This window comes from Coptis chinensis, chromosome 7 (genome assembly GCF_015680905.1).
Source record: "Coptis chinensis isolate HL-2020 chromosome 7, ASM1568090v1, whole genome shotgun sequence".
Lineage (NCBI taxonomy): Eukaryota > Viridiplantae > Streptophyta > Magnoliopsida > Ranunculales > Ranunculaceae > Coptis > Coptis chinensis.
In genome coordinates, this window is record NC_141462.1 from 41,533,242 (window position 1) to 41,556,474 (window position 23,233).

General features: G+C 38.7%; 1 non-coding gene across 1 annotated transcript; it reads left to right on the forward strand.

Annotated features, from left to right (window-relative positions):
- The first annotated feature begins 20,592 nt into the window (after positions 1-20,592).
- Positions 20,593-20,696, forward strand: LOC147487585 (small nucleolar RNA R71). The gene has a single exon (XR_015203348.1). It is a non-coding gene; the product is annotated as a small nucleolar RNA R71 (small nucleolar RNA).
- Positions 20,697-23,233: the final 2,537 nt, after the last annotated feature.

Below are 23,233 nucleotides of genomic sequence, written 5' to 3' on the forward strand. Positions count from 1 at the left end.
CGCATTTCCTTAGCATCGCGCCAAAAGATAATAGTCTGCCAAATTTCTACCCATTCTTTGTCTCCGGATTTGTTCAAATGTTTCTTCATATTTTCATCCTTCGGGTAATAACGAACATGCCTTAGGTACCGAGCGGGACGTTTCCATTGCCTAAACCTTAATAAGCGAATGATTTTGTTTGCTGGGCACATAGAATCTACCTTGACCCAGTCATGGAAAGTAGCTGCAAACTGTGGGAAATGTGTCTTCATGATTCGGCAAGCAATTACAGGTAAAAGAATATACTGATCCTGAAAAGTGCGAGATCGTTTCAGGTTGGAGATAACACAACCTAAAATGTTAAATAATGTATGACCTTGAGCCAGTGCACTGAATACTACGCAGGCAGCCTCATTGGCAATAGAAAAATGCCAATCTCCCATGATGTTCAGGAGTATAAACAACATCGCAGTCCCCATGTTCATGGTCATGCTTGCTAAGGGAATGGTGATGTCGCACCATGGTACATGACCATCTCCTTCTCGTTTAATCTCAAGACCATCACCGTAACTTTCGCGAAAAACTTGCCACTGAAAGGAACGGTAAGAATTATGATAGATGTAATGCCATGATGCGGCCGGTTTGTGATATGGAAGATCCAAAGTTAGGGCAAGCTGTTATTCAGGAAAAATATGATGTGTGTCACCAACTAGGATTGTGAACCCGTCTAAGTAGAAGCCATGCACATGATTGAATGTTGGTGTGTCCTCCATATTAGCATAAAAGTATGTGGCCAAACTCGGAAAATAAGTTTGGTCAGGTTGAAGAACTAGGGAAGACCACCCAATGTTATTGATGTAGTCACGGAAGAGATGACCATAAGTATTGGAATCCATCATAGACTGAAAAGATTGATCAGGAATGAGTTTTGGAGGTGTCATGTTTGATGAAAATGCAATGTTTGATGAAGATGTCATGGTGGATGAAGTAAAGAAATGGGCAATGATAAAGGCAAACTGGATGGATAAATGAGTATAGAAGAAAATAGACCCTCCTGTAATGACATTGAAAATCACATGTTAAAATTATTTTAGTCACAATGTAAATGATGACAATTCTAGTAAGCATTTCAAAAGAATACATAAAGATAGCAACAAAATTCATAATATGACGAAAAATGTAATAATATATACGATTATTTATTTATTGACTTAGTATTATTATTCTATTTTTATTTAATAAGAAAATCATGGATTATTATGATGATTCTGGAGACACAAATCGTGCACCACATTGTTTAGTTCTTCTATTTGTTGGCGGAGCTGCATCTAAATGTCCCCTTGGCTGACAGAAAGTGTAGTTTGATTCTCCATTAGGAGAGCATGATTTTGCAAGGACTGAGAATGATTTTCCAAGATTTCCTCCTGTTCAACATCATGCATTGCTTGACGATCTTGGAAATCCTTAAGAGTTGTAATGATGATATTCTAACGAGCGTATAGTTCCCGCATGTCGTGATGAAGAAATTGAATGCCTTCCATGGGATTAAAAATGTTTAGCATGGCATTTTCATCAAAGTAAAGTTCAGAATTTGAGCTTGGGTCATTCTGTTCATCTGTCAGAGTGTCAGGAGTCCAAAAACCAACGGAGTAGTCTGTTTGGAGTACACTAATATTTGCTCTTTGAAGGGGTGTCTCTAAAGAAATTATTGGATAACCCCAACGCATCATAATTTGCGTGACTAAAGTAGATAGAGGTGCTAACTTTTTTGTTTTCCTGGTGATCACGTTCCAGAGGTGTTGGATTAGACAAAAATCATTCCTTTGACTCTGTAAAACCCAAAGTAGGTGAAGTTGAGACTTTGTGACTTCTGATTGGTGTGATGTACCTACCACATTGTGTCCCAACCAGTGGAGCACAACTCGTTGATTCTGTTTCAAAGAGTGTTGAAGAACAACGTGATGTCTATTTCCGACTTCGCCATGAGATACGGTAGCTCGTAGTAAAGTTTTGACGGAATCAAATGATGACTCTGGAAAAAGGAACTCCTGGGTATTCATTGGGAGTCGAAGCATGTTGGAGATAATTTCCCTAGTCAATTCCAATCGTCGTCCATAGGCATTGAAATAGCATTTTCCATTTTCAGTTCTGCTAAATTGGTAGAACATCATAACCAATTCTTGGGAATAACCAGCTGATAAATAATATAGAAGAGACGTCCATCCTCGATGTACAATTTCAGTGTCAAAATAAGGAGAAAACCGGCCATCTTCAAAAAAATTCAGGTAGTCTTTCTCAGGCATTATTTTTCTTGTGATCCATTTGGAAGTATTACGGAGGGAAGTATAGTGAAGAATGCTTGAAAGAGAATGGCTGAAAAGAAAAGATTTATAGGCAATCTATGAGTCTGTACCAATCAGGATTCCAAGTTTAGTTAAATCCAAAATTAATATATGAAAACACAAGTGACTCATGTGTTGTTGTGACACCGACCTTTATAAACAGCAACAATGGGTATCCATAGTAAGTCTTTTCATGTCAGATTTCCACAAACAATTAATGAGATGTTAAAATGATAGAAAGTATGGGGGAAGGTTTCACATGGTAGTTAGACCTACCCATAATTTTAGAATTTATGATCATACCTCAGTAATAGAATATGGATAGAATAATCAAGCTGCGTGTGTGAGAAGTGTTATGCATACCGTGTAGCGTGCACGATCTTTTCTGAACACCATGAGTAGAGATAGAATTATTTTGGTGAGATTTGGATGGTAATTTCTTTGTTATGGTTTTCTTAGTTGTTGATTTTTTATTTATTTTTTTTAGGTAAAAATACAACTAATACACACAAATATTTAATACGGAACTTCTCCATTTAATACATAAACCGTACAAATGTATGAGAATTATTTAACACACAATACTAATATACAAAATGACAGAAGGAAAGAGAGTTATTGGTTACATAGATTTAGATATTATGGATCATGTTATGCATGAACGACAGTAGTATAATGATAGACACATTATCATGAATACCGTGTGATGGCCCATTTCGCTCCTTTTTCCCATCGCTCGAGTTGATTCATTATGTTAAAGAAAATGAGAATTTGTGAAAAGGAGTATTTGAAGAGTGAGAGAAAGGGATGAGTGAAAGTGGAAGAGGAGAGTTGGATTTATAATTAGAAATCTGACCGTTGGGCATCTGACCGTTTGGATCAGTCCGTTGGGTTTTGACCGTTGGGCTTTGAGAGTAGGCCCAGTGCATCAAGGAACAACTAATATATTACAAAGTACAATAATTTCATATCATAAACAATTTCTCATTCAAACCATCTGGAGATACAAAATTATGAGAAATCAAACGATATATAATTTTTTTTATCACTAGAAAAATAAAAATGCAATGCATAAGGGAAATAAATAACATAGTCATTTCTAAACCAAGGAAAATAAACAATTACTAGGAATCCTCAGGGTTAGCAGAGGATGAACCAGGGTTTCTATGTCGTCGGCCACGATGTACTCCCCTCGGCCGAAAACTAACTGGTCCGAATGTGGCTCAAAGATCAGAAGATTGATCTTGGAATTACTGCTGATTTGCCATCATCATTCTCTGGAAACGGCCTTGGCGATTAAGCATTTCTTGCTGGAAGTCATTTTTGGGAAGTAAACATCTCTTCCTGACAAAGAAACATCATGAGCATGCTAGTGTTCATGTGTCTCAAAAGCTTCCATGGGGAGTCTTTGATTAAGATGGTATCCTCATTAAAACAAATGGGTGGTGAAGGAGGAGGAGGAGGTATGTTGATAAATGTAAAATGAATAATTTACCTACTAAATAAACGATGAATTCACAACGTAAGTAAACTAAAACTATTTTCGTGTCTATTATCAAATCTTCTACTCTCGATGCGAATTGCACTAAGTGGAGTAGGAAGTTCGTTCCACTCCTAGTACCCTAGCATGGATTGTTTCCTAAGTCTAAGAAATCAGTCTTAAATCTAATGAGAGCTTTACGAAATGTTATGCTAACAAGACACGTTATTTTAAATAACTAGATATAATAAATAACAAGATAAAATATAAACTAAAGATAATCTACTGGCTACGGAAATACGATTGTTGACTCTAGATAAAGAAATAGAGGGAATTAAATCCACCTCGAATCCAACTTAATAACCTAGTATAGATTGTCGTATCTCGATTCTTACGTTTTCACGGCAAGAATTTCGAAGTCTAATCCCTAGTGTTCATGGCATTCCTACCGGATACTAACTAGCATGTGAGGTCGTCCACCCATTCTCATGGCTAAACACGCGACCTTCTAGAGTGGAATAGATTCTACTACCAATTCTATACTAACCACTAAGTTTTCATCAAGGCTTCATCAACCCCTCTAATGGAGGTTTAGCCTTGAGTCATCAAACTAACATTTCCCATTGAATCTAAACTAAACATAATGTAAGAAATTGAGATTTACTTAATTAACAATAATGAATCTAATTTAATGGCTGGAATGGAATAAGAACAAGAATTTAAATTAGATCTAGAATGGAAATGACAAGAACGAAATTGAATAATAACTATTTTATTTATCTAATCAATCAAGAACAATCATTCAAGAATTTAATCTAAAACAAGAATTGTAATGGAACTAAAACTTAATTAATTAATTAAAACTAGATCTAGAATTCTATATATTAATTTAGGTCTAACTAGCTACCATTAACAAAGAGCTAAGCTTTTGTTTTTTATACATCCAGATCTAAAATTCGTGCATGGGCTTGGAGCCATGTTTTTGGGCCGCAGAATCGCCCAAAACCCAATTCTTTCAAATTCAAAAGGCCTCTTCAGCTGCAGTTGGCTTCCATAGACTTTTCGTCCACTTCTGCTCCTCTGATTGGGTCAAGGCTTGGACCATTGGAAAGCTCTTTTCCGAGCGGTCGTTTTGACATAAGGTAGGCCCCATTCCGAGGTCTGAGTCCAAAGATATGGCATTCGAAGTTCTCACTTGACTTTTGCTCCTTTATCTCGCTAAAGTGGCACATTTCTCGCACATAATGGACTTTGAAGCCCGAAATGCATAAAACACGTAATCAGTATTAACTCTTTACTTATTATTCACATAATTGGTCTAACAGTATGATTATTAAGGGTTAAAACTACAGTTTTGGCTCTTATCATATGTTATCACGCCGATATCATCTCTTGCTATAGGGTCCCGTGATCCATGACACAAGTCTCAAAATTGCAAAATTTTCAAAAAAGACCTTGTTGGAGTCAAAGGACTAACGGATCGAACCCTAAGTTAAGCATAAGCCGAGTAACAAGTACGCAAAGAGGAGTCGACTGTTGACGAGACGTAAAAACATGGCCCAAGAAATGGACCATACAGAAGGTATCCTTCTTCTCCTCGAGGATCCACAGCAGGTGTAAGAATGTCTTGTTCACGTCAGACGTTTTTGAAGTTCCAATGACGTTGTAAGCCAGCCACTGAGTAACGGCTAGTTGGTTACGTTTGAGCGAGTGTTGGTACACGCAGTTCAAGATATCATTGTATTTGCCCTCGAGAAGCGTGTCAAACATCAACTCCATTGTATTTGGATACTCCGAAATCAGCAGTGTCGCACTATCGGAGTTGATTGGAATATTCATTGTTGTCGAAATCAATTCCAACATGAGTTCATGTTCCAACCCATCCGCCGTAATCCAAAACTCATTCCCCCGAAAACCTCCATTGTTATAGAACTTCAACACTAAATCTTCGGAATAATGAGCTGGAATTCGATGCAAAAGATATTCCCAGACTCTCTACTAGCAATTTCCCCATCGAAAATGGATGAAACATTCCAAAATTCAAAATTCATAATATGACGAAAAATGTAATAATATATACGATTATTTATTTATTGACTTAGTATTATTATTCTATTTTTATTTAATAAGAAAATCATGGATTATTATGATGATTCTGGAGACACAAATCGTGCACCACATTGTTTAGTTCTTCTATTTGTTGGCGGAGCTGCATCTAAATGTCCCCTTGGCTGACAGAAAGTGTAGTTTGATTCTCCATTAGGAGAGCATGATTTTGCAAGGACTGAGAATGATTTTCTAAGATTTCCTCCTGTTCAACATCATGCATTGCTTGACGATCTTGGAAATCCTTAAGAGTTGTAATGATGATATTCTAACGAGCGTATAGTTCCCGCATGTCGTGATGAAGAAATTGAATGCCTTCCATGGGATTAAAAATGTTTAGCATGGCATTTTCATCAAAGTAAAGTTCAGAATTTGAGCTTGGGTCATTCTGTTCATCTGTCAGAGTGTCAGGAGTCCAAAAACCAACGGAGTAGTCTGTTTGGAGTACACTAATATTTGCTCTTTGAAGGGGTGTCTCTAAAGAAATTATTGGATAACCCCAACGATCATAATTTCATGGACTAAAGTAGATAGAGGTGCTAACTTTTTGTTTTCTGGTGATCACGTTCGAGGTGTTGGATTAGACAAAAAATCATTCCTTTGACTCTCTAAAACCCAAAGTAGGTGAAGTTGAGACTTTGTGACTTCGATTGGTGTGATGTACCTACCACATTGTGTCCCAAACGTGGAGCACAACTCATTGATTCTGTTTCAAAGAGTGTTCAAGAACAACGTGATGTCTATTTCCGACCGCCATGAGATCCGGTAGCTCGTAGTAAAGTTTTTGACGGAATCAAATGATGACTCTACGGAAAAAGGAACTCCCGGTATTCATTGGGAGTCGAAGCATGTTGGAGATAATTTCCCTAGTCAATTCCAATCGTCAGTCCCATAGGCATTGAAATAGCATTTTCCATTTTCAGTTACGCTAAATTGGTAGAACATCATAACCAATTCTTGGGAATAACCGGTGATAAATAATATAGAAGAGGCGTCCATCCTCGATGTACAATTTCAGATTGTCAAAATAAAGGAGAAAACCGCCATCTTCAAAAAATTCAGGTAGTCTTTTCTCGGGCATTATTTTTTCTTGTGATCCATTTGGAAGTATTACGGAGGGAAGTATAGTGAAGAATGCTTGAAAGAGAATGAAAAGAAAAGATTTATAGGCAATCTATGAGTCGTACCAATCGGGGATTCCAAGTTTAGTTAAATCCAAAATTAATATATGAAAACACAAGTGACTCATGTGTTGTTGTGACACCGACCTTTATAAAAAAGCAACAATGGGTATCCATAGTAAGTCTTTTCATGTCGATTTCCACAAACAATTAATGAGATGTTAAAATGATAGAAAGTATGGGGGAAGGTTTCACATGGTAGTTAGACCTACCCATAATTTTAGAATTTATGATCATACCTCAGTAATAGAATATGGATAGAATAATCAAGCTGCGTGTGTGAGAAGTGTTATGCATACCGTGTAGCGTGCACGATCTTTTCTGAACACCATGAGTAGAGATAGAATTATTTTGGTGAGATTTGGATGGTAATTTCTTTGTTATGGTTTTCTTAGTTGTTGATTTTTTATTTATTTTTTTTAGGTAAAAATACAACTAATACACACAAATATTTAATACGGAACTTCTCCATTTAATACATAAACCGTACAAATGTATGAGAATTATTTAACACACAATACTAATATACAAAATGACAGAAGGAAAGAGAGTTATTGGTTACATAGATTTAGATATTATGGATCATGTTATGCATGAACGACAGTAGTATAATGATAGACACTGTTATCATGAATACTGTGATGGCCCATTCGCGTTGCTCCTTTTCCCATCGCTCGAGTTGATTCATTATGTTAAAGAAAATGAGAATTTGTGAAAAGGAGTATTTGAAGAGTGAGAGAAAGGGATGAGTGAAAGTGGAAGAGGAGAGTTGGATTTATAATTAGAAATCGGCCGTTGGGCATCGACCGTTTGGATCGATCCAGATTTGGGTTTTGACCGTTGGGCTTTTGAGAGTAGGCCCAGTGCATCAAGGAACAACTAATATATTACAAAGTACAATAATTTCATATCATAAACAATTTCTCATTCAAACCATCTGGAGATACAAAATTATGAGAAATCAAACGATATATAATTTTTTTTATCACTAGAAAAATAAAAATACAATGCATAAGGGAAATAAATAACATAGTCATTTCTAAACCAAGGAAAATAAACAATTACTAGGAATCCTCAGGGTTAGCAGAGGATGAACCAGGGTTTCTATGTCGTCGGCCACGATGTACTCCTGGCTGAGCTAACTGGTCTGGAATGTGGCTCAAAGACTGTAGCAGTTGATCTTGGAATTACTGCTGATTTGCCATCATCATTCTCTGGAAACGGCCTTGGCGATTAAGCATTTCTTGCTGGAAGTCATTTTTGGGAAGTAAACATCTCTTCCTGACAAAGAAACATCATGAGCATGCTAGTGTTCATGTGTCTCAAAGCTTCCATGGGAGTGCTGATTCGGCGCATGGTATCCTCATTAAAACAGTTGGGTGGTGAAGGAGGAGGAGGAGGTATGTTGATAAATGTAAAATGAATAATTTACCTACTAAATGAACGATGAATTCACAACGTAAGTAAACTAAAACTATTTTCGTGTCTATTATCAAATCTTCTACTCTCGATGCGAATTGCACTAAGTGGAGTAGGAAGTTCGTTCCACTCCTAGTACCCTAGCATGGATTGTTTCCTAAGTCTAAGAAATCAGTCTTAAATCTAATGAGAGCTTTACGAAATGTTATGCTAACAAGACGCGTTATTTTAAATAACTAGATATAATAAATAACAAGATAAAATATAAACTAAAGATAATCTGAGGAAGTTCACGGAAATACGATTGTTGACTCTAGATAAAGAAATAGGGGAATTAAATCCACCTCGAATCCAACTTAATAACCTAGTATAGATTGTCGTATCTCGATTCTTACGTTTTCACGGCAAGAATTTCGAGTCTAATCCCTAGTGTTCATGGCATTCCCCTCTTGGATACTAACTAGCATGTGAGGTCGTCCACCCATTCTCATGGCAAAAACACGACCTTCTAGAGTGGAATAGATTCTACTACCAATTCTATACTAACCACTAAGTTTTCATCAAGGCTTCATCAACCCCTCTAATGGAGGTTTAGCCTTGAGTCATCAAACTAACATTTCCCATTGAATCTAAACTAAACATAATGTAAGAAATTGAGATTTACTTAATTAACAATAATGAATCTAATTTAATGGTGGAATGGAATAAGAACAAGAATTTAAATTAGATCTAGAATGGAAATGACAAGAAGCGAAATTGAATAATAACTATTTTATTTATCTAATCAATCAAGAACAATCATTCAAGAATTTAATCTAAAACAAGAATTGTAATGGAACTAAAACTTAATTAATTAATTAAAACTAGATCTAGAATTCTATATATTAATTTAGGTCTAACTAGCTACCATTAACAAAGAGCTAAGCTTTTGTTTTATACATCAGATCTAAAATTCGTGCATGGGCTTGGAGCCATGTTTTGGGCGGAGAATCGGGCCCAAAACCCAATTCTTCAAATTCAAAAAGGCCTCTTCAGCTGCAGTTGGCTTCCACAGACTTTTCGTCCACTTCTGCTCCTCTGATTGGGTCAAGGCTTAGACCATTGGAAAGCTCTTTCCGAGCGGTCGTTTTGACATAAGGTAGGCCCCATTCTGAGGTCTGAGTCCAAAGATATGGCATTCGAAGTTACTGACTTTTTTGCTCCTTTATCTCGCTAAAGTGGCACATTTCGCACATAATGGACTTTGAAGCCTGAAATGCATAAAAACACGTAATCAGTATTAACTCTTACTTATTATTCACATAATTGGTCTAACAGTGATATGATTATTAAGGGGTTAAAACTACAGTTTTGGGCTCTTATCAAACCACCCCAAACAAGCATTTTGCTTGTCCTCAAGCAAAGATGAGAAATTAGAATAAGTGACCAAAAATGGAGTTCTAACTACTCTCGTTTCGCTGAGTGCGATTGCATTGACCATATGCAACAAGGCCTTAAACCACTAGGAATTCTCTAGTGGACGAGTTATAGCCTCGTGAGAGTTTTCCAGTGAAGGTACTCACAAACTTCATCTATACTACAACGACTAAGAAATAAAACTATTGTTTTCTCATTCATGTCTCAACTATCTATACATCTCACTAGCAAATACATAAGAATAACCCAGTCAGAACCCTAAGCTAATATATGCATAATAATCAATCATCTAAAATAAACATATAACAATGAGTAATACTATGAGCTGTAATAGCGGTCCGTTTTTAAAACTTCGGAATAAGCGTCCTTAAGTAGGTCCTCACATAAATGTCAAGACAAAACCACTCGATTTTTTCACTCAAGTTTCAGCTACTCGGTTCATGCGGTGGGCACACTTTACCTTACAATCTCAATGACAACAAGGAAGCGAGTCGATCAAACACATCCGCCACTTACTATCACACTAACCTATTCCTAATTGAGCTAGAGGTCTTTATTAGGTGTTCGGGGATTAGGAGATGGTTTAAGAAGGAAGGAAATGGGTATTCAAAAAGGACAAGTCTGAGATAATAGAGTCTTCATATTATGTAATTAGAGAAACCTTGTTATTTACTTTTTTCTACACTTTGTTTCCATCCTTAGCCATATTTTTTTTTTTTTCTTTTCTTTGTTTGGAAACTTCTTTTTCTTTATTTCTGAAGCAACTAACTAATTTTTATTTACCACGAGGTTTTCTCTTTTTCTTTCTTCCTCATTCTATTCTCGGACTTATTCTAAAATGGGTAGGTTGATTTATTCTCTTTTTTTTTTTTTATTTTGTTTTTGTTTTGTAGCGAGGGTAAAGGAATTGTGGTTTATGGAAGGCTAAAGGAAGGCTCGAGAGGGGGACTACTAGCGGAAAATAATTCATAGGTTTGAATTTTGGCTATATCGATCCAAAAGAGGGCCTAAATTCTCGCTTAGGATATGGCATAGTGATCAAGCAAGTGGACGTGTGATCTCTATCCAGATTTTACTTCTCCCCTTGTGTCATTTCTCAAATGTTTATTTCATATAAGGCTTTAGGATATATTCTCCACGGGATTTGTAGAATAAGTACTCTAGCCTAGATTTTGAAACTTATCGCTAACAATCATAGATACTCATGTAATAAATTTATAGATAGATGCAAAGATTATTACCTACATATTAACCTAAGTTTCTAACAATTATTCGATGCAAAAGCTATGTGAGACTTCTAGATTGTTAAGAGCATAGAGAAAGAAACAATACCAATATTCCTAAGTGTATAACATAAACTTATTTATTTATATTTTTGAAATTTTTAATTTTTAACTAGAAAACAAGTGCATATTATACATATCTATATCCTATCAGGATGCCTTAATTACACGTGTTTCTATGCCCCCCAAACAAGAAGCATGCTTTGTCCTCAAAGCATTTAAATAAAGAGGGTAGGAAAAATACCATTGAAGCGTGGAAATTGGGGAACATCTGCAAACCAAGGTTAAAACATACAAATATAGTAATATAAAAACCGATAACTCTTTTAAGAGTTCCACCCATTATGGGGTTAAGCAATTAAATTGCTTGGGACATAGCGGACACTAACTTAACTAAAAAACCCGCACCCCCAAAGCATCTACTCGTCATCCTCCCTCTTCTATATGAGGTTCTTTTCGCATCCTGCCATGCCATAACAACTTGCCATGCCTTCCGCCGCGTGTATCATCAACTAGTGCTAACCTCTCTAGTGTTATTTGGTGCGATGGGGTGTAAGGGGCAACCAAATGTGGAAACAGACCTGCCATCCCGCCAAGTCATGGCTCGGAATGATCTTACCACGATTGGTGGGTCTCATGGTTTCGACCCTTTCCCAATCACGGTAATCGCGGTCTGAGAATAAGCATGTAATGCGACAAACCAAGATAGGCATAAGAAGGTACTTATGCCTCAAGGTATATGCCTCGCCGAGTAGCAACTAAAACTTCGGGGAATGTCATACCGACGACGTCCATTTTAAAGCAAGGAAAACATCACCGATATTATTGGCGTTAGTAAACCGCGTTCCCTAGAATGTTCATCATGATGAACAACATGGTTAGGCTACATTCAGCGATAGGCTACTTTCGCATGATGTTATATTGGTCTTTGTCCATGATCTGAAACACCCCTCCCCATAATATTCATGGAAATAGGCATATTCATATAGGTATGAGTTATATCGTCATATATCCCCGTGTGCATAGAGGTCGGGGGTAATGGCAACCCGAAACCAAAGCTATCAATTTTCTTGAATTTCATAGTCGTGCCATCAATAGCAAGGGAAAATTTTGTTCCCCTTCTTGGGTACAATAAAAGTAATATTATTATAGAAGAATTCAGTTAGCTTAGGTGAAAAAGAGTCATCATCACTCCGCGGAAGATGCATGCATCCTAAGCTGCCACGATCCGGCTCGTGAACGATGCTCCATAGGTATCGGTTCCCATCAAGTCTTCAAATGACTGTTCGGGGAATCACTATAGGAGGTGTCATCTCAAAACTACTCTGTAGAACAGCTCTGCGAAAACACGGAAGAAACCTCGGAAAAATTGGAATTTCATTGCTTTACGGGAGGGGCTGGCGAAGAAGTCGCGCTCGAGGTTTTGGAATTACGGTGTTTGGCTGGTCGCGCTCTGCTTGGCGGTAGCCAGCTCTCGAGATTTTTATTTACAGTGTTTTAGGGCTTAGTCAGCTCTACTTGAAGCGTGGTAGCGCTCGAACAAAATTCGACAAAAGTGTAGTGGCGGCTTCTTCTACAGGAGACGGTGCCAGCTTCGTAAGTAAAACGAGTTTACAAGAAAACAAAGTTGAAAAAGCTTGGAGTGAAAGGTGAGAGATGATTGTGGGGTGTATTGTGGGTTGTGAGTGTAGAATGATGGAAGTTTAAATACGTTCGGGTTTCCAAAACAAATCGGCAAGTTGCCAAATTGTTCTAAGGCAATTTCGAAATAGAAATCTGCCAAAAAAGCGGAAACTAACCATAGTTTTGATTTCCTAACAACCACGGTATCTTTTTAAACTTGGTTTAGAATAGGTGCTTCTAAACTCTCCTACATATCATGGTACCACTACAAAAATCATAGATATGCCGATATCGGCCTAATTTTCAACTTTGACTCCAAGACAACCTTTACGAAAAATGATCAAAATAAATTATATTAAAATAATATGAAATCCAAGCAATCTAAAACAAACAACTTAATATTTAAATCTAACTACTGAAATAAAATTCCACTAACAAAACAATAAAAATAATGAAATAACGGGACACAACCGATGGTGAACACCTAGGCGTGTGAAGAAGATGGTCCCCGAGATGGAGATCGTTCGTGGTGAAGAATGGCTTGAGCCATCGGCTGCGGCGACGACGCTCATGCCTCTCGGACTTCACCTGAGACGGACTCATCCACGAAAGTGGCATCGTCGTCAGTAGCATCTCTATCTGAACAAGCTTGCTTCCATCTCAGTCTTGAGTCGCATCTTGGGCTTGGTGATTAAGTGGATAATCTCCAAGTTAGACAAGATATCTTCGACCCCTTTCGAGCATTTCAACTCTCGTCTGAAAGTTCGTTTGCTTATTTCGAATTACAATTTGTCTATGTCGGGATATCTTCACAGATCACGATAAGCTGCATCATGAAACCGCTTTTCGCGGCATTATCATTCGTTCTAAATTAGAAGTATGACTATCGAAATTATCCTCAACCAACCATGTCATATCTTAGCCTTCATTATTCGACTCAACTTTATTCTCTGCGGACAACGCCAAGTCTCTTGGATGCATTCCTTATAAATACTTGCATTAGAATGCAATTTGATCTTAATAGGAGCAGATTTAGCGACAGCTCTAAATGAGAGCATAATCTTAGTGATCAATACGGAAGAGGCCATGCTCTTTTCCCCACTCCTCTAATCACATTCAAAATTAAATCGAGGATGCAGAAATTACACTCATTCGTTTGCAAAATCGAGGAGAACGCGTGCGGACTTGAAGTCCGATGTCGCTGACTTTGTCTTTTCCGAGGGGCGTTCCTACCAATCCACCGAGCTGACCCGGTTGATTGGTTCGAGGTCGTCTGCTTAACGAATGAGATATCGTATTGTATTCACCCTCTATGACCGAATCTTTCATCAAAACAGGAACTGCGCAGATTTGGGATTCCCGAATGGTCGTATCTAGGTTGGTTACGGGCGTGATTCCTAATAGCTCGACCAACAACCGTCCTTACTTCCCTCCTCGTTCTCGCTATCCTAATGAAAATCCTATTTCCCCTCCAATTTCGTTTCTTATAAAATTGTTCTACCAAATCATAGTGATAGAACTCCTCTGTCGAATACCACAGTCTGTTTCCAATCCCTCTTAATCATATTGGCGTCGTAAAATGGTGCGAAATGGTCGGCCTCAAACGCGTGTTCAAGAACATTCTTCGTCGTAGCGCCATTGGAGTTTCTTAGATAACTAATGGTTTTTGTAGCCTGTGGGGGAGGCGAGTTTGATAAAAAACAACGAGAAACAATGGTGGTGGCGGTGGTGGTTACGGTGGCAGGTTTGAAAACTTGAATTGGTGGTGTTTTCTTGGTGGAAATGGTTGGAGATTGTGTTGGTGTTTCACCAAGGGCGTGGGTGGTCTTTCTATTTTGATGTATTCTATTTTTATTTTTATTTTTATTTTTATTTTGGTTGCTAGGGTTTGAATTTAAATTTGTGACAAGCGGTTGGAGAAGATGACTCGCGATTGGGTTTTTGTTAAGGGAGGCGCGGGCGCGCTGTAGGTGAGCGCGAGTTGGCCCAAAGCCCAATTCGATTTTTCGACTTTCGTCGATTTTTAAATAACTTCAAACTAAATTTCCGCTTAGTTATCGGCGATTTTTGCGAATGAGATATGGAAATGATCAGGAAAGAATTTCCAATCCAATGATCCATAAACTACTCTATTCCGACCGTGGGTGACATATAAGATAGTGGAAAATGCCTCGAAGTGCGTGCATGACGTAAGTTATGCGAACGAATGAACACTAAATTAGATGACATCAACCCCAATGAACTATACTAATGGACCTAAGAAACACAAATAGAAAGTTCGAGCAATCCGGATGGAAAGACTGAGTTCCCACCCCCAAACAAATTTTTAAACACAAAATTTGTTTTAACATGGGTCGTTTAAAGTCAGATTCCCAAGACTTGTTGGATTGCTAGTTCTATGGGTTTAGATATATATCTATATCTAAAAATGAAAACAATTATTATTATTATTATTATTATATATATATATATATAATAATAAGCAAAAACATTAAACAAAGAAAGACATAATTCACACCATAGAGAAACATGACTCAAAAATCCGAGAAAACATGCAAAAGTGGAAAACGTGAAATATGTGAACCGTGGACTTAGGATCCGGTACTTACAGCCACACACTCCATAGGGAGGGCCCGGTTACCTTAATGGTGCACTTACCATTAAATGGAAGTGAAAGGAAGTACACCAATGACAAGGGTCATTCCTCCGTATATAGGGTCTGTAAAAGGACTTCCTCTATATCGGGGACGAAGTTCGTGAAAATGTTTTAACCGTTGACCGTTAACTTGAAAGGTACTTGTTGTCCTTGGGATTTACCAAGGTAATTGCCCCGTAAGGGGTGACTTGATAACGAGAAAAGGACCGGACCAAGCGGGTTTTAGTTTTCCCAGGAAAATATGTAGGCGGGAGTTGTAAAAGCAAAACCTTTTGTCCGACCACAAACTCTTGCGCAAGAAGATATGCTTATCATGAACCGTTTCATGTTAGCTTTATAATCTTTTTGAGATCGTAAGAATCGCTTACGGATTTCTTCAAGCTCATTTAATTGTAACTGCGTTTGACACCCGCCTCATCAATATTGTAGTTAAGGCTTTTTATAGCCCACGAGCCACGGTGCTCTAATTCAACGGACAAATGACATGGTTTCCCAAATACAAGTCTAAAGGGAGACATACCTATAGGAGTTTTGAAAAGCAGTTCTATCGCCCATAAGGCATCGATAGGCAGCCGACCCGATCTTTCCTATCGGGTTTTCTTGTTGTTTCTAAAATCTTTTTGATTTCCCTATTAGAAACTTCTACTTGGCCGCTAGTTTGTGGATGATAAGGAGTTGCTACTTTGTGTGTAACTCCATACTTTTTCACTAGGGATGCAACAACTCTGTTGCAAAATGTGTTCCACCATCACTAATGATGGCTTTAGGAATGCCAAACCGACAGAAAATATATTCTTTAATAAAAATACCACGGTCTTATGGTCATTGCTACGGCAAGCTAGGGCCTCTATCCATTTAGATTGCGTAATCCACGGCAACTAGAATATAAATATAACCGTGGGAAACAGGGAAAGGGCCCATGAAATCAATACCCCAAACATCAAAAATTTCTACTATCAAGATTGGATTTAATGGCATCATATTACGCCATTGATTAAGCCCAAGTTGTTGGCAACGAATACACGTCTTGCAATGCACTTGGGCATCCTTAAAAGGGTAGGCCAATAAAATCCACATTGAAGAACTTTTAGCGGCTGTTTTCATTCGGCTAAAGTGGCCACCACACTCTTTGTCATGGCGAACGATAGAACTTCATTATATTCCCCTTTGGGGAATCTGGCGACGAATAATCGATCCGCACAATACTTAAAAGGTAGGGCTCATCCCGGTAGTATAACTTGACTCGGCCAAGAACTTCTTACGTTCATTTCTTGTCCAATTATAAGGCATAACATCAGCCGCTAAATAATTTACGATGTCCGATACCATGGTGATGAAAAATAGCATACAGATGCTCATCGGGGAAAAGAATCGGTATGGACTCGTAATCACTACTATCGTCATTTGTAAGTCTAGATAAGTGGTCGGCAACTACGTTTTCGACCCTTTTTTGTCCTTTATTTCTAATGTGAACTCTTTGCGGAGAAGAATCCATCGGATTAATCTCGCTTAGCATCCTTCTTTGCAAGAAGGTACCTAAAAGGGCTGCATGGTCGTGTAAACTAAAGTTTTAGAACCAACCAAATAAGGACGAAATTTATCTAAAGCATAAATGACAGCTAAGAATTCTTTTCAGTAGTTGTATAATTCCGTTGGCGTCGTTTAATGTTTTACTAGCATAATAAATAACAGTGGACTTATTATCTAGTTTACGTCCCAAGACAAAGACACCAACCGCATAGTCACTAGCATCACACATGAGTTGAAAGGTTTAGACCAATAAAGGGAGGTCGTATAATAGGTGCGATGGTTAGAGGCTTTTAAGGTTTCAAAAGCCTTTTACAGTTAAAATTAAAATCAAAGATTGCATCCTTCAAAAGCGGTTAGTTAAAGGCCTAGCTATTTTGAAAAATCTTTAATGAAACGCCTATAAAAACTGCATGGCCTAGAAAGGCTCTAATCTCCACCGTTGACAGTCCGTGGTTTAGGTAAATTCGCTATCTTATCTAGTTTGGCTTTATCTACCGATGCCATCACTAGATACAATATGACCTAAGTACTTATGCCCTTTTGACCATGAAATGACACTTTTCCCAATTTAAAAGCGAGGCTCTTTTCTTCACACCGTATCAAGACCTTAGGCAAGGTTAGACAAACATTCTGTAAAGGAGTCTCCATAGATAGAAAAATCATCCATGAACACTTCCATAAAAGCTCCTACCATGTCACTAAATATATGAAGCATACATCATTTGGAAGGTACCGGGGGCATTACAAAGGCCAAAAGGCATTCGCTTTATAGGCATATGTTCGAAGGGACATGTGAAGGTTGTCTTTTCTTGGTCATCAATATCAATAATAATCTGAAAATAGCGGAGTAGCCATCCGAGGAAAACAATAAAAGGCATGACCAGCTAGACGCGTTCTAGCATCCGATCTATAAATGGTAAGGGAAAGTGATCCTTTTGTGTCATAGCATTTAAACGCGTCAGAATCAATACTGATTCTCCATTTCATAGGACCATGAGTGACAACATAGTCACCCTTCCCGCTACGCACCATGGTAACTCGATTTCTTAGGAACTACATGAATGGGACTTACCCATTCACTATCGGAGATTGGGTATATAATACCAAGATCGAAATGTCGCAAGACTTCTTCCCTAACCACCTCTTTCATGGCAAGGTTCAAGCGGCCGAGGTTCGCGAAGTCTTGGCGTTATCCTCCAAATGGATACGATGAGTGCAAACATTGGGGTCAATTCCCTTAATATCGGCTAGGGACCAACCAATCGCAGACCGATGTTCCCTAATCACCCTTATTAAACATGTCTCTTCATCCTTAGTTAACAGAGAAGATATAATTATCGGGTGACTACCATCCGGATCAAGTTGAATATATTTTAACTCCGGGGGAAGAGGTTTAAGCACTGGTGTGGACGGAATGTCCGTTGATGTTTCATAAGTGTCCTTATCTTTGCGTAATGAAGACTTGCTTAGGTAGCAAGTCTTCGTGAATCGATATATGGAGCAACCGGCGGGTCACAATTGGTGTGGACTCGAGGGGATGGTGTTGACTTCCTCAAAAGTAGGAGTCATTTACAAAATCAGAAGTTCAAAAGAAAGGAATTTGTACATATTGTTTCGGGGAAGCGTGTTGTTAAAATAATCTTGAGCTAAACTCTCGATCATGCTAACCTCCCCATCTACGCAGGCGAATATGGTAAGCTGTTTCATCATTTTAAAACATTTACCTCGACGCATGAGATGGCCAAAAGATAAGGACATCTTTCCATCGCGACAATTTATAAAGCGCATTGGCGGTTGCCAAGAAGGGGCGCCCTAAAAATGATCGGTCAGAGTCATTAGCGACTACGTATCGAGGATAACAAAATCAGCGGGATAGTAGAAATCCTGAACCTTAACAAGCACGTTTTCCACTACACCTTTAGGATACTTAATTGACTGTCCGCTAATTGCAACGTTATTTTTGTAGGTTGCATTTTCTGTAGACCTATTTGTTTATACAAGTAATACGGGGAGTAAGTTAACAACGCCCCAGTGTCTAATAAAGGCGGTCTTCGTGTGGGAATCTCCTAAGGTGCATTTTGAAGGGGCGACCCGGGGGTCCTTGTACTTAACAATTCCATTATTTTCGGATAAAGTTGGGAGCTATTCAGTTAAAAAGGCGTCTTTAGGTATATTGGTCTTCGCCTAGTAGTGCCACAACTCTTTAAGAAACTTAGCGTGGTTAGGGAGCTTTTTAATAGCCGTGAAAAGGAAGGTTTATCGTTAGATTCTTGAAAGCGTTCCTAATCTCCTCAAAGTTTGTATCCCCGGTTAGCATGGCTAATTTTTGAGGGAACGGTGGTTTAAGCTCTATATTTAGTGTATGGCTTTCGACTTGAAGTGTAACCTTGGCTTTTCGTTTCTTAGGTTGTGGTTTAACTGGGACCTCTACAAATTGGTAGGTTCCCCGGTTTCTATTTCGATTATCTAGTTCGATATCCGGTGTAGGAGTCTTGATGGGGTAACTATAGGCATAGTTACTTTGTTATCAACCACTCTTCCAGGCGAGAGTGGTGATGGCATTTAGGTCACCCTACGATTGTAGTTTCCATTACTAGAATTACCGTTTACCTCAAAGGTCGTGTTTCTTTGTTTTAGGGTTTGGTATTGCTTGTCCCGGAAACACGCTTTTGGTTGGGCTTTCGCTTGGGCTATTTGTTGGCCCCGATTTATGGATTGTAAAATCTGTTGGTTTGATTAGTCATTGTCCGGAAAAGTTGTTGGGTAACTTGTATAAAGGCATCGATACAATCCGGTTGTGTAGGTGTAGTAGTCACGGGTGGTGTGACTGGAACTATCTCTCGTTGATTATTTATGGGTGGGTTGTGATAGTTATTATTATTCTTAGGAACGATACCTCTATTGGTATTATAATTATTATAATTATTCGACCTTGTGCTTGACCTTGTCGTGGTTAAACTTTGGTTGTTATAATTATTATAATTCCCTTGACCTTTGTCCTTGTCCTTGCCTAGGTGGAGCTTGGTTATAATTGTTTGCTTGCCTAACTTTTTTTTGATTATTGTACCCTGGAGGTGTTACTTGTTGATTATTTCTCCAACTGAAGTTGGGATGTTGTCTCCAAGGGGCGTTAGGAATAGGATAGTTATTAATAGAGTAAACATTATCTTGTTCTGGTGGTTGTTGTTCATAAGCTAGAGGACAATAATCGTCAAGGTGCTCTGGACTCAAACAGAAATTACATGAGTTGGAGTTTACATTCATGACGGGGATAGGCTTTTGTTGAGCAGAAATAGCCTCTACTTTTTTAGTTAGAGATTCGATTAGATTTTTAAGTTCTGGATCGGTTTTCTTCTCAAACATACCGGCGGCTTTTACTGTTGAAGAAGAACTAGCTGAGCGGGGGATATCATCACTACCCCCCCAATTATTATTCCGTTTAGTTTGGTCTTCTAAAAATTTATAAGCCTCCGAGGCTCCTTTACTTAGGAAACTACCCCCATTCATTATGTCAAGGACTTCTTTATGGTGGTGTAGAAGACCTTTGAAAAAGGCACGAACTAACGTGTCTTTAGCTAAGTTATGATGTGGACACTCTATTAGGAGATCGGTGAAACGATTCCATGCCTCAGAAAATGATTCATGAGGATTCTGTCGGAAAAAATGAATCTTGGAAAGCATCTCATCCGTCTTTAGGGGTGGGTAAAAATGTTCCATAAACAGCTGAACAAGTTTAGCCCACGAGTCCACAGAATTAAGCAGCGCCTTTGGGCAGTTAACCAAGACGCGCTTTATCGGCTAATGTGAAAGGGAATACCCTCGGTTTAATTTGTTCCGCACCTACCGTAGGGATGATGGAATGTTGTAAGGACTTGTTCAATCCTACGATGTGCCGATAAAGTTTTTCATGGTCTAACCCATGAAAAGCGGGTAACAAATTAAATATGTTTGGGGGATTGAAAATCCCCACCGGTCTCCTAGAACGATGCACGATTTAGGGCTATCGCCAAGGCTTTGTAAAAGTCGGAGAGAGGAGTCTCTCTTTCTTGACCATTATGTCGTATGGTGTGTGTGATAGTAGTTAGAGGTGTCGTGTGTGGTATACTAGATAGACTTGTTTGTTGCCGTGTAATTACGTTTGTTGTTTTTGTTCGACCAGACCTTAATCTCATGCAAGACTAAGTTGAGCTTAACTAAACATGCAACACTCCAAACAATTCTAATATACTAGTAGAAAACCTCTAACTGGAAATGCGAGGTATGGAAGAAAGGAATACCTGATAGCGTCCTTGCTTCGCTTATGAATAGCGTCTTGTGTACGCGTGTTCAGTGTATATAAGAGATTAGAACACTGAAAAATATGAAAGATCAAAGTTTGAATCAAAACTGTGGAAATCCGGGAATTTTAACACTCGCGGGCGCGCTCGCGCTCCGAGTAATTTTCAGATTACAGTGTTTTTAGGGCGGGTCGCGCTCAGTGGGAAGTCGAGTTCCAGTGTTTGAGCGGGTCGCTTTTTGGTATGAAGCCTCTTCGATGGTAAACAAAATTCCAGTAACTTAGCGCGGGTCGCGCTCTCCTTGGGATATTGATTGTTGTCGCAATCAATTCCAACGTGAGTTCATGTTCCAACCCATCCGCCGTAATCCAAAACTCATTCCCCCGAAAACCTCCATTGTTATAGAACTTCAACACTAAATCTTCGGAATAATGAGCTGGAATTCGATGCAAAAGATATTCCCACTCTCTACTAGCAATTTCCCCATCGAAAAATGGATGAAACATTCCAAAATTATAGAGATTTGAAATTTTTTCTCTCAACTGTGATTCTCCGATTTCCAGCCATAGAGGGATCGAGTTGGATTTTTAAGGGCCTATATTGGTTGTGCAGAGGGAGAGGATGTTGGTGTAAAAAAAATTGGATGAATTGGTGGTGTAGTGTCCACGTGTGCTGATCAAATTTAGGGCTGTGATGTCGCGTGCGCGAAGGATTTCTATGGGGGACCAAGATCCGGATTTGGGGGAAGAAAAGTGAGGGATGACGCGTGTGGGATGCCCCTGCGTGTGTGGGTTTTGTGACGGACGTGATTTTTGGTCAGTCCAATTTTTGCCCAAGCCCATAGTAAAACCGGAAATTACCCATATGTCCTGAAATGGTTCGAAATTTCAAATGTAGAATTTTGATTCGTTTTAACTCCAAATTGAACGAATGAGATATCAAAACGATCGGCATTAAAAATGCCATCCACTGGAATATGACAAAATCACATTCAAACTTTTTTATTTTTATTTGGAGGGGATGAATCTTGTAAAAACATAACACAACCCCCCATTTTTTTTTTAAAGTTTTTATTTATTTACAAATTTTATATACAAATGTACAAGGGGAGATGAACGTGTTAACAACACCGGATTTCAAGAAGAAAATCATTACTGTAAAATCAGGCAACTGTCATGTTAGCTCTGGGGCAAACCCAATCCAGCCAGACTGTGGCTTAACCTTTATGTTTTGGGGGCCTAGGGTTTAGGATGATACCATCCCTGACCAATGTGCAATGGTCTAATAATAATATTACCCTTAGTACATATGGTATAGCCTCAAACCGCCCTGAACTGTCATCAAATAGAAAACTATTCGGGGTTGGCCTGGTGAAATCCATTGCCCGTGCGAACGAGGGACCATCCGATGTTGTATATCACGACTCTCTTTGTGCACAACACTTAGTGCAAAGGTGAAAATAAAAGACACGAGTATAAACAAGTTGAGTCTTTTAACGTCAGATCCTCAAGACGAATGTGAGTCTTTTAACGTCAGATCCTCAAGACGAATCCCAACCCTAATGGGGAGCAATGGGACGGCGACGAAGTTTATCCTGGCCGGTGTGTCGCATAATAATATACCTTATACCGTCTCATATCGGATAGTAGATCAAGACCTGGACAGAAAGGTGTTTGACAATTCATACACCATCCCATCCTTTTTGCCCGTTGCTTTCGAGCAAAAGTACTACGGCCATTACCTATTCGAGATGGGTGAGATTTACACCAAATGATGGGCTGAAGTTCGCGAGGAAGAGAATAGAAAAGGGAAGAGAAGGAAGGAGTTGAAATTTTTGGTACCCATTATTTACCATAAGGCATGCTTGCTCGATTAACAGAAGACATTTATACTCAGTTATGAAGTAGAGTTTTTGTGGACTAAGGTTCCGGCGCTTGCAAC